A 13206-nucleotide genomic window follows, 5' to 3' on the forward strand; every position below is an offset into this window, starting at 1 on the left:
TAAAAAAATAAGGTGATAATTAAAAATAATGTATGGATTTCATTAAAGAAATAGTGATTCAGTGTTGTATAGAAAATAATGAGGACCTTTTACTAATAAAACCATTTTTTTTAAGGAGGCAGTTTTGGTGCTTGAATTGGGAACTGGTTAAACTAAAATAATTAATGAAACAAGGCTGCCTATTTATTTTAAGAGAATTAGCTCAATTTTGCAGTTTTATTTTAGAGGTGATTGTTAGTTCCCCGCATGCTTTGCATGTGGCTGGATATGGAGAGTAAGTTTTGAAATGAAATGCTACTTTATGTTTTTTGAGTGAAGGGAAGCATCTGTTAATGTTTAATGTTCAGTTATGTTTGACATTTGTAAGTTTCTGTAACATCGAAGTTTCCACAGAGCTTGTGGTTTCATGCCTTGTTTAATGAACAGTAGCTTTGCTAGTGCAGTACTTTCCTGTATTTCTCAAGGCATTTTTCTACTTGAGCTGATTGGCTGTATATAGTCTTGTAAATGTATAAAAATAATAGAATACAAACAGACCTCATTCACAGATCTTTGAGAATAAGCTTAAAATAAATGAGCACATTTCCCTAATCATATTAAATCAATTGAGTCATAGATTAATTCATTTAGGAGATTTCACATGATAGATGCCATTATAAAATCAAGCCTGAAGAACTACTCAAAAATATTTTGTGTAATATTGTTACCTTCATTTTTTTTAAGTAAACAGCTCATTCGATTTTTACAGTGCAGCAGCGTTTTTATATTACTGATAATCACAAGTGAACCACAAAACCTTGAGAAATAACCACAACTATTAACAAGTATTTTCACTGGGGCTAAAAAAGGGGACATTTACAACATTTGTGGTAACCTACAGCAAAGCAAAGCTCATGGGTATACTGAGTTAGACTTTGAAATAAAGCAGAAACAGAAGTTATTTAGCTGAATTGTGATGAATCAGAGATGAGCGTTTGGCGGCGCTCCATCCTTTCTGCCAGCCGCGATAGTGAATTATTCCTCCTGCAATGACTGAGCCAGAAAAAACACTGCAATCGCCAGACCAACACCACCAACATCAACGCCCTCTCTTTCGTAGTCACTTCCTCTACAAAGAGAAAGCAGAATTTTGCAGAATTAAGAAACCCAGATAGTTAGCCAGTAAATTTTACATTTTACATCCTTGATAAATCTGTACTGATTTCAAGTTGTGAGAAAATGAGACACAAGAATGATTTCCTTACCTGTGACATCAACAATCTCTGGTGTTTCTGTGACAGAATGGACTCGGTCTTCTCTGTCTGTCAGCTTGTCTGAAAATATTTTAAATATTGTGACCCTGGAGCACAAAGCAGTCTGAAGTCTCTGGGGTATATTTGTAGCAATAGCCAAAAATACGATGTATGGGTCAAAATGATCTATTTTCTTAAAAAATCATTAGGATATTAAGTAAAGATTGTGATCCATGAATATATTGTGCAAGTTTCCCGTAAATATATCAAAACTTCATTTTTGATTAGTAATATGCATTGCAAAGAATTAATTTGGACAACTTTAAATCAACTTTAGATTTTTTTGCTCCCTCAGATTTTCTAATAGTTGTATCTCAGACAAATATTGTCCTCCGAACAAACAACACATCAATGGAGAGATCATTTATTCAGATGATCTATTAATCTCAATTTCAAGAAATTGACTTATGACTGGTTTTGTGCTCTAGGGTCACGTAAGATCATGTAATCAAACACAAAAGCTCAATAAAACAAAAATAAACAAAAACAATGTTCAGTTTCAGTATTATTATAGCAGTAAACCTTTCCTCAATAACACATTTAATTCCAGGAATCATTCAAACGTTGCCCTTTACTTTACTTGGAGTGAAAATGGTTTGATCGATGGAGACACTAGCTTTACTAGTGATTAATTAAATACATTTGTAAAATAATTTACTCAAAAAAGCAGCATTGAAAACATTATGAAGAATTGAGAGAAACTGAGGTCAGTGGTACTAACCCTCGATCTGTAGTCTGGTGGGTTTGTCGAAGTGCATCTTTGAAGTCTTTGAAGTCACTGATTTTGTTCCACAGAAATAAAGGCCTGAGTCTGTCTCTGTTACTCCAGAAATAACTAGCTTGACTGTGGTGATCCCCACATCTGCATGGTGTTCTCCAACAGTTAGATGACTCCAGTTTTGATTGTACATAACTAGAAGTCTTCCTGACGCACTGCTCACCTTTGCAGATATTAGTTGATTTAGTTGTTGAGAATACTGGTGAAACCAGGCCATTTCATATCTGTCAGTCATGTTGCAGTTCAGGCTGATGTTTTCCTTCCGCTGGACTCTCAAGAGAGTCACTTCATGTTCTGAAACATCTGGAGAAAAAATATAAACCGATTATATTTCAAATAGAGCTGTTTGAGGTAAAAATGGTGAGCTATTGGAGGTTTAATAAGTATTCTTACCTCTGGAAAGTATTTGCATAATCCAGGAAGATAAAATGCAGAAGAAAATGACTTTATTCATTGTCTGTCGTTCATAACAGTGTCGATCAAACTCAAAATTTAAGCACAATGCAGAGACCCTAAAACCACTTCCACTTCCTTACTGATCATGAAACCTCACACAGAGTGCTGTTACAGCTTTTTTAGCACGTCCTTCAAAGCTTTATGTGCAGTTACATAATAAAAATACACATCTTACAGGATTTGCTCTAAGTGTGTGTTGTAGTCAAAGATAATATTACATTCATCACATTAAGAGGGTTTTCTTCACCGAATACAATTAATTTACAGCTCAATAAAAAAAGAGAGTATAAAACATCAAGGCCTCTGAGGTTATTAGATATGTACCTGATTCATTGAGTGCAACATCAGCATTTAGGATAGGGTGACCATATGAGCCATTTTTGTGGTGTGTAAGAAGGTGAGATCTACAGAGAACGATCAAAGCAATGCAAATACACGAACATGTTAGGTGTTCGTTCATTTAGCTTGAAGCGTCGCTGTGCACCGATCTTTATATGACACCAAAGTACCAAGAGAGTGATTTGAATGCATAAGGAGCTCTGCTCTCTCTAGCTTTCTATAGATGTCGATCTGCACAGCACAAACAACCAAAATCTGGATATTTTAGGCTACATAAAAATCCTGCCAAATGGGAAAATGGCTTATATGATCACCCTAATATAGGAAAATACATATACAAGTATTTGTAATAAAGACACACAGATGCTTTCACACTTGGTTCGATAGCTTGATCCTAAACAAAGTTTAGCTGGTTTCGAACCTTCTTTGTTTTGTTTCTAAACGTCAACACAGAATGACACTTGAATGAACAAATGAGCTGCCAAAACTTGACTCTGACGTCAAACAAACCTCTGTGCATCAGAAGTGCTAGTGTGCAAGATTTTACAGTAGACTGAATGAGAAGAACAGATAACCCTAACCCTAATTTTATAATGTCTGAGAAAAATCCAGTAGTAATTTCTGTAGTCAGTCTTCTCTCGTTCTGAATCCAAATGAATAATTTCAGACTAGTGTGTGGTGTGTTTGATGCCGATCAGTTCTTTGGCCGAAATTTCAATGCAACAAAAAAGCCAATAATCAGCAGGATTGTGATGGAGTAGACCGTGCCGGCACCACCTGGAGAGAGAAATAAACACAGAAGAAGAAGAAAATGCATGAACTACTGCATCAAATTAATTAATTTATTTATTTAGCCTTCTTAAGTTCACTTACTTCTTTCTTTTGGTGTTGTCTCTGTTTCACACTCTGTGGAAAGAGTCTCACAATTATTTATTCACTTTGATAATAGAATTACATTAAAATAATTTTAAAAGAATAGTTCACCCCAAAATAAAAATAAATAGTAATTATTAAATTGCTATTTAAAGTAGCACGACTGGTTCTAGTGATGGTTTTAAAAATGTGTGTGTGAATGTGAAAGCAATGGCAGAGAGTAAGATATCACAGATGAAGACACATCTGTTGCGTGGATTACTTTCATGATACGCTGTCTGTTGATTTGTACATTTTTAAAACATTATTCTCTTTAACTGAAAAGCTTAAGCACGTTCTGCTTCTCCTTTTCTGCGTCACAATGTAAAGATAATGTGACTATTGAAGTGTGATTTGGATAAATGATGACAAAATTTTCATTTTTGAGTGAACTAATTCTTTTAAACTTTGCTTAAATCAAATATGAGCTTACCAGGCTTTAAATCCATTTTTTCATAGATTGGTTGGTTTTTATTAACAGGAAACATTCTTAATTCGACCTCTTCGTAGTTTTTTAAGCATTTCTCCACGACCACAGAACAGCGTCCTTCTTTATTAAATAAACTGGAGACTTCATGTATTTTATTATAAATTTCTTTTGATTGATGTTCAACATGAACTTCTACATCCGTATGTTTCTTTAGCTCAGCTTCAGCTTCATCACAAGAAAGAGAACACCAGCAACTCTCATGTGCAATAGCAAAACCTGATATTAAAAAAGAAATATTAATATATGTTTTCTTTAAAAACAACAACAACAACAACCTGACATTAAAAACATTGCAGGAATGTAGTACTCACTTCCAAATCGAAACATCTTCAGTGCCACGATTAGCGTCAGGATCAGTCCACCTGATGTAAAATACAAAATATCTGATTGTGTGGTTTTCAGTAATGGACTTAATATGCTTTTTTTAATATACACCTTTCCTGTTTAATGTATAGGCATTTCCTTCAACCCTAAAGCACAACATAATCAGAATTTTAGAAATCAGAATTCACGCAAGGAATGCTGACTCACCGGCTAGCTCTTAACCATTAGCAATCTGACATTTTGTTGTAAAACAGAAATAAATGCATTGCATAAAGGCCTATCAACCGAACATACAACCTGACTGTGAACTATTTATGAATAAGGACTTACATATTTTACAAGCTTGTGTAAACGATGGCATGTCGACTGTGTAGTGTGTGTGAAGAAGCAGAAACAAACAAAAAAAACAGAAACAGAAATTAAGCAGAAAAATTTCCTGATTGTTCTGCTTCCTGTCGGTTTGATTATCAAACCAAATCACTGACATCACAATCTTGACTGGAGTGTGAAGCACACTGAAAATGTATTCATAATTATTTATAATTTATCCTTACAAACCCGAAGTACTTCAACCCTTCCATCTCACCCTTTTTATTTGTTTTAATATTAATCTTTATACTTCTGTTTTTCTCGGTTTCTAAAGATTGCACAGCTCCTGTGTTTTGTTCTTATTTCATTCCTATGGTTTATATGCTTATAGTGTAAAAGACCTTCTCATCACAAACAAAATATTCTCCTGTTGCAGACTTTTCTATTTTCAATAAAGTGTCATTTAAGCCACAATGTCTTACACGAAAAGAGTAATAAAAGTATCTTCATTCCTTTTTCAGTTTTTGCATCAAGTAAATTTGATTCCTGCATTGTGAACAAACATGCATTGTGAAGACAAAAACTCGGTATATCATATGTATTGTTATAATCTTGTGGTTGTCTTGTGTTTAGGCTTTTGTGTTACTTCCTGTTTCAAGTGCCATTTGAAGTCGACTTGTAGTCCTTTTGTTTCATTGGTTGTCTTCATTCCTTTCCCAGGTGTGTCTTGTTACCTTGCGATCCTGTGTTTAAATAGTCCCTGTCCCTAATCATGGATTTCAGTCACGTGACTTTTTTGTCTTGGCTGCCATCTTTAGGACCTTGCTTATCGAAGAAAAAAAAAACACTTCACCAACAATGAAAAACGTTTTTTTTTTTTAAATAGATACTTACTAATAAACGCCAATTTGATGTTTGCTGATAGGCTATTTTCAGTAAAATTTAAAAATAATAATAATTAAAATGTAATATAAAAAGCAATGTATTTACAAAACCATGCAATAACAGCAAATAACAGAAGTTATATTAGTGTAGATAAAATATTTAACACATTTTGAAAATTATCTGTGCATTTACTTGAATGAAAGAGGCATTTATGTACACTTGGACTGTAACACAATTAATAACCTTATTGAAAAACACAGTAAATGGCAAATTTTTGGAATGAAACATTTGGTTAAATAATTCAAATAATTCTTACCTAACTTTTACTATGAATGATTGTTTAAATCATTAATCAGTGAATACTGTTCTTGGTTGTTGCTCATTGTGCAGCATGTCTTTCCGCATCTAAGTGAGTTCTTTTGGGAACTTTAATTTCTACACCTGTAAAGAAAATAAATGCACAAGTATCTATTACTAAAGGTCTAACTGAATGCACCAAACTGAATGAAATTGAATATAGTTTTTAAAGCACATATTGAGATTATTTAATTATGATTATTTACCCATTTAATTCTAGCACATTAAGTGTCTGTGACCAGCGTGATTCATTCTAATTAAATGGATAGTTTAGCCAAAAATGTAAATCATTTACTCCGTTTTTATGTCTTCTACATGTGACAAATCTGTATGTTTTGATTACCAGCATTCTTCAAATTATCTTCTTTTGAGTTCTGACAAAAGTCAGTGGTTTGAGAAAAAATTAGGGGGAACTGATGTACAGAAGTATAATAAAGATGATGTCCACTGCTCGACGATGTCCTTAGTCTCATGCTGACACATGTAAAGCGTTCGCTCTAATCCAGAAAAAAAAGCATTGAAGCTGGAAAAACCCTCAACGACATCATAAACCGGGATAACAACATAGATTTTTCATTTATTTACTGATCAGAAACTGCAGATTTACAGCGAGGTAATATAGAAGATAAATATAATTTCAGTCTCAGTTTGAGCAGCACATTTCAGCACAGATTGTGTTCAGAAACTTTGATGCATTGTAAGTGAATGCAGCAGATAACAGAGGGACTGCCAATCCTCCTGAGGTCCATATAACAATACAAAGATGCTATACACATAAATATAATATAAACAAGAATACAGTCATGAGATCAAATCACTGAAGTGTTTCCATTAATCTGAAAACATAAATAATTTAATTAAAATGGCAACATATACAGCATACAAAAAATGTGTAATATAACATAGACTCTTAAACAAATAATTGCAATTTTACTGTTTCTAATGTTTATGGGAACCATATTTCAAGCAGCAGACCTTTGATAAAGTACAGTCTCATCTCAAGTACAGCCTTTTTTTAAAGCCCAGCCAATGCACTACAGAATACATTATCTGCATACATAATTATATTAGCAGTGTTAACAATGTTATTATTTATTTATTTATTTTAATAAAAATAGAAAAAAAAATAAAAGTGGACAACTGCCTTTTGGGACACCCCATAAGTATTTTTAGCCTCAGAAAAAGATCCAATAAAAACATTCTCTGTTTGATCAGATCATTTCTGAACACAGAACTCTGGTTTATCTGTAAGTCACTTTAAATGTAGAGACAGTCAACAAACACAACACTGCTGTATGTAGTACATATTTTCATATATGTTGTAAATAAATGTTTATTGCAAATATATTGTTGTCAGAATCTTCTGCAGATCTTTTAACTCTGAAAGCAGATTTCCAGTAACCAGCTGATGCTGATGTTCTTGGACACTTTTACAGTTTATTGAATTTGGACCATTTTGATCCACATTCCACATTTCTGTGCAGACGTTCACGTTTTAACAATGACTCGAATTTAAAAAATGTCCAGAACCACCAGAACCAAAAACACAGACATAAAGACAGTGCAGAAGTCAAAATACAAATCCAAACAGCTGGAAGAGGGAAAGTGGGAAGAGAAAACATTTTTAATAATGTATTTCTTTTTTAACTCACTGATTAAAGTTTTTGTACAGCTCTCAATGCCTCCTTTTTTACTCACTATCATATTTAGTATCATCAGTTTGCTCTTTATCAGTTTGCTCCAGTTTTTTCTTTGATTCTGTAAAGAATATTGAAAGGTTAGTCTCACAGTTTAGTCTGAATTTGCTGTTTAAAGATAATATTTCTACACAAATATGAGTTTCTCTCACCTCTGACTGTGACTGTGATCAAGATTTCTCCTTCAGTGTCCAGAACTCTGTATGTTCCTGCATCACTGTCCAGAAATGATTTAATGATCAGGTTTCCATCATTATCATCATTCATTCGGTCGCTCTGAACCCCGTGATCTCTCGTCCAAACCTCCTTCCACTCTCCACTAGAGTTTGTCTTCACTTTATCAGCATCAGACACCAGAACAGACATCTTTAGCTCCTCGCCTGTTTTCACAGAAATCTCATCTGAGGAGAAACAGAAAGATATTAATCATTATTATAATTCTGTCAATCAATCAAGACCATAAACACAGATTTATGATTGGTGACCAAATGTAATCATTTAAAGAAGCAGATGCTGATGTTTGATCAGTTTAGTCTTCACCATGAATATGAAGTTGGTACTTCAGCTCTGTCTGATCATTATTGTTATAGATTCTCAAAGTGTATTTCCCAGCGTCACTGAAGATCAGATTCTTGATGACGACGTCACAGTTTCCTTCCTTAAACACTCGTCCTCTACATTCTTCAGTCTCACACACAGATATGATTTCTGACTGAGTGATTAAATCAATCTGAACAATATTACTGTCCTCATGTTCACATCTGAGTGTGACGCTGCCTCTCTTTTTTCCCGACACAGATATAAAGGGGTTTCCTGCTGGCAGGATTTCTGCAAAAACAGATTCATTCAATTCAAAGAATCAATACATGTGAAAAATACATGTGGTGTTTCTGTTTATTCTCTGTAATCAATGTTATCATATTCTAGTGATTATTTTACTCAGTTTTTATTTTCAAGATGTTTCACCACACATTCAAGTGGATTCAACAACTGTGAACTGATTGTGGAATTTCTCCAATGTGGTGTAATAGACTGTTAAATCAATCCCAGTATCAGCCTCATGACTATAAGCTCAAATGAGCAGATTCTGCATTGTGTTGTAGACTATATGACTAACCTATGATTAACCAGTAGTGCAACATTCAAATAAATTTACCGTACACATGAGGAAAGCGCATAAGCCGCAGGAACTTTACCCAGAAAGTAGGGACTTTGGCCTGGTACTCTGTGTGTTTCCACCGCAGGAACCAGGAACTAAATAAAGTTCCAGGTAAAAAAAGCCCCTCAGAAATGCTGTGTTGGAACTTATTTTTAAGTAGGCACAGATTTGAGTGGGATTACCCAGAAAAGGGGAACCACAACACATGGAGGCACCTAGTCCCACACAGGGGTGACCAAAGGGCATGTACGCAAGTGTTGGACGTCAACAGTGCTAGAGGAACCCAGGGTTCTGACTGAGGAACTCACCTGAAGGGAATAGCGCACGCATCCAGTCCGCGGAGTGGAATGGCGCAGCAAGCAGATTGACAACGAGCAGGTCCTTACTGGCCCGAAGGGGCGAGTACCCGGGAGGACATGGGCTATACACGGAGATTATAGAATCTCACGAATGTGTTAGGTGTCGCCCAGCCCGCAGCTCTACAGATGTCTGCTAGCGAGGCCCCATGTGCCAGTGCCCAGGAGGAAGCTACGCTCATAGTTGAGTGAGCTCTCACCCCTAGGGGGCATGGCAGATCTTTAGCCTGATAAGCCAGGACAATAGGATCCACTATCCAATGGGATAATCTCTGCTTGGAGACAGCCTTTCCCTTCTTCTGGCCTCCGTAACAGACAAAGAGCTGGTCTGAGGTCCTAAGGCACCGAGTTCTGTCCACGTAGGTGCGGAGCGCACATACTGGACAGAGCAGCTCCAGGGCTGGGTCTGCCTCCTCCAGGGGCAGCACTTACAAGTTCACCACCTCATAACGTGAGAGTTAACCGGCCCGAATTCCAGGCATGCTTCAACAACTGAAAATGCCTGCAGGTCCCCGACCCTCTTAACTAAAGCCAAAGCCATCAGGAGCACAGTTTTCAATGATAAAAACTTTAACTCAACTGAGAGCAAGGGTTCGAAGGGAGCTCTCTTCAGTGCTGATAGAATCACTGCAAGGTCCCAAGAGGGGACTTGCTGAGGGCGAGACGGATTGAGCCTCCTTGCTCCTCTCAGGGACCCTGATGATCAAATCGTGCCTCCCAAGAGACTTACCTTCAACAGGGTCATGGTCAGCCAAAATGGCGGCCAAATAGACCTTGAGAGTGGAAGCAGACAGCCTGCGTTCCAACCCCTCCTGAAGAAAGGAAAGCACTGACCCAATCAGACATTTCCTGGGGTCCTCACGCTGTGAAGAACACCAAGTGATGAAGAGGTTCCACTTCAAAGCATAGGCATGTCTGGTGGACATGGCTCTTGCTGAAGTGATGGTAGCTACCACCTGTGGTGGCAAGGTACCTAAACCTTCCATGACCCATCCAGAACCCACACATGTAGGTTCCACAGATCGGGCCGTGGGTGCCACAGGGTGCCCCGTCTCTGAGAAAGAAGGTCCTTCCTCAGGCTACCTCAGATGCTTGTGACTCCACAAGAGGAGATGGCGAGCAAGTTGCGACATGGGGTGGGAGCGTAGACCACCCTGGCGGTTGATGTACGCTACGGTCACAGTGTTGTCCGTATGGACCAGAACGTGCTTGTCCTTCAGCAGGGCCCTGAAGCGGTGCAGAGCAAGATGTACTGCTAGCAATTCGAGGCAATTGACATGCCACTGAAGTCGGGGTCCTTTTCAGGAGCCGTGGATGCCATATGCCCCAGGAGCCTCTAAATCAGTTTCAGTGGAACCGCTCTCTTGCCCTCGAATTGTCTCAGGCAACTCAGCAGTGACTGCGTGCGCTCATTCATAAGCTGCGCGAACATGGCGACCGAGTCTATTTCCATACCGAGAAAATAGATCCTCTGCACAGGGGAGAGCTTGCTCTTTTCCCAGTTGACCTGAAGACCCAGTCGGGTGAGGTGTCTGAGCATAAGATCCCTGTGCTCGCACAACCACTCTCGAGAGTGAGCGAGGATCAGCCAGTTGTTGGCGTAGTTGAGGATACGGACACCTTGTTCCCTGAGAGGAGCCAGGGCTCCCTCCACAAAGACGCGGGGAGACAGGGCCAACCCGAATGGGAGAACCTTGTACTGATATGCCTGCCCCTCGAAAGCAAACCGAAGAAACGGTCTGTGTCGAGGAAGAATGGAGACATGAAAGTACGCGTCCTTCAGGTCGATTGCTGCAAACCAATCCATCAGACGAATGCATTTGAAAATGCGCTCGGGCATTAGCATCTTGAATGGGAGGTGTGCAGAGCTCGGTTGAAGGCATGCAAGTCCAGGATTGGCCGTAACCCACCTGTCTTCTTGGGTACTATGAAGTAAGGGCTGTAAAAGCCGGACTTCATGTCAGCTGGAGGGACCGACTCTATCGCGCCCTTTGCCAGCAGGGTCGCAACCTCCGCGCGCATGACAGCCATCTTCGCGTGGACACCCCGAAACCTGGGGGAATGCCGGGCGAACTGAATCACGTAGCTGAGCCTGAGCATCCAGATGTACCAGCAGGAAGGCCTGGGGAGCTCTAGCAAGGCTCCCAGGAACCGAACCAGCGGGGTCAAGGGGACTACAGGCATACCCACAGTGGGGCAGCGTGGTGGAGCAGACAGCCCTAGCATGGGAGGCATAGCATCCCTTAGTGGGGGCGGAGTGCAGGCAAGTAGCAAAGAGGGTGTGAGAAGGCGAAGCTCTCTACCGCATTGCCGAAGAGGCCATCCATGGAAACCGGGGAGTTGAGGAGCTGAGCCCAATCAGACTCCCTCATGTCTGCCCAGGTTCATTCATAGGTGGCACCAAAGTGGACATCACCTTACGCAAGGAGCACACAGTGACCTTCGTCGCCTGGAGAGTGAGGTCGGTATCAGTGTGCGCCTCTTCCAAAACCCCTGGGTCAGCACTGCCCTCGTGCACTTGCCGGAGCAGCTTGGCCTGATAGACCTGAAGTGAGGCCATGGCATGCAGGGCAGAAGTGGCCTGGCCCGCAGCTCTGTAAGCCTTGGCCACAAGCATGGATGAGAACTTACAGGCTTGGACGGCAACTCGGGACCAGCACGCCAAGCGGAGGCGCTCTGTGGACACAGTTGCATTGCAACAGAACGCTCCACCAGTGGAGTCCCAGCATACCCCTTAGCCGCCCCGCCAGCGAGGGCAGTGAAGGTGGAGGAAGTACCAGAACAGTTTCGGGCAGTTAAAGGTGCCTTCCATGAACTGGTTACTTCCTGGTGCACTTTCGGGAAGAAAGGAACCAGAGGAGCGTGCTGGCGATCTGCATGAGCAGCCCCCAGGAACCAATCATCCAGCCTCGACCGCTCGGGACAGGGTGGAGGATTCCACTCAAGCCGATGCTCTCCGCTGGCCCGAGGAGGTTGGCTCATCAGGGAACCCCACACAGTAACCCTCAGATCACCCTGGCCACCAGCCGAAGTATCCCTCTTACGAGAAGAAGAGCTAGAACGGGTTGTGGCAGAGGGGAGTCTATACCTTTTAAGGTAATCGAGTCTCGATCTCAACGCCGAGATGGAAGCCCAGATCTCAACGCCGAGATGGAAGCCCAGATCTCAACACCGAGATGGAAGCCCAGCCACGTGACACAGCGATCGTGACCGGCACGAGGAGCGATGTGTCGACCGCACCCAGAAACACATGGGCAAAATGACATATTTAAAAAGACACAAATCGGCCCGTATCTCTTTTGTGAATGAAATTTGCTCTTTCAGAGGTGTTGAAGCACTCAGGGGAACTCGGGAGCTGTCGCAGGAAACCCAGACGAACCGCTGAATCGTGCGAGATCCCATTCGTTACACCGAACGTGACCGACTGAAAGGGAACTAGTTAATTATAGACCAATCTCGAATCTCCTTTCCTGTCCAAGATACTAGAAAAGGTGGTATCCTCAGAATTATATTTCTTTCTTAGAGAATAATGGTATCTGTGAGAATTTCCAGTCAGGATTTAGACCGTATCATAGTACTGAGGCTGCTCTCCTTAGAGTTACAAATGACCTGCTTTTATCATCTGATTGTGGTTGTATCTCTCTATTAGTTCTATTGGATCTTAGTGCTGTGTGCTTTTTGGAGTTCCCAGCCCTATTTAGAGATCTCCAGGCTGCAGTTATACCCTTCTCCAGTCATGGGTCAAGTCAGTCTGCAGGTGTCGCTGTTTGCATGAATAAATCATAGACAGTAAAAGAAATGGACACAGCGACCCAATTGGATTCAACAGAGACAAGTGAAGTCAATTAGAAG

The sequence above is a fragment of the Carassius auratus genome, chromosome 44 (assembly GCF_003368295.1).
Source record: "Carassius auratus strain Wakin chromosome 44, ASM336829v1, whole genome shotgun sequence".
NCBI classification, from domain to species: Eukaryota; Metazoa; Chordata; class Actinopteri; order Cypriniformes; family Cyprinidae; genus Carassius; species Carassius auratus.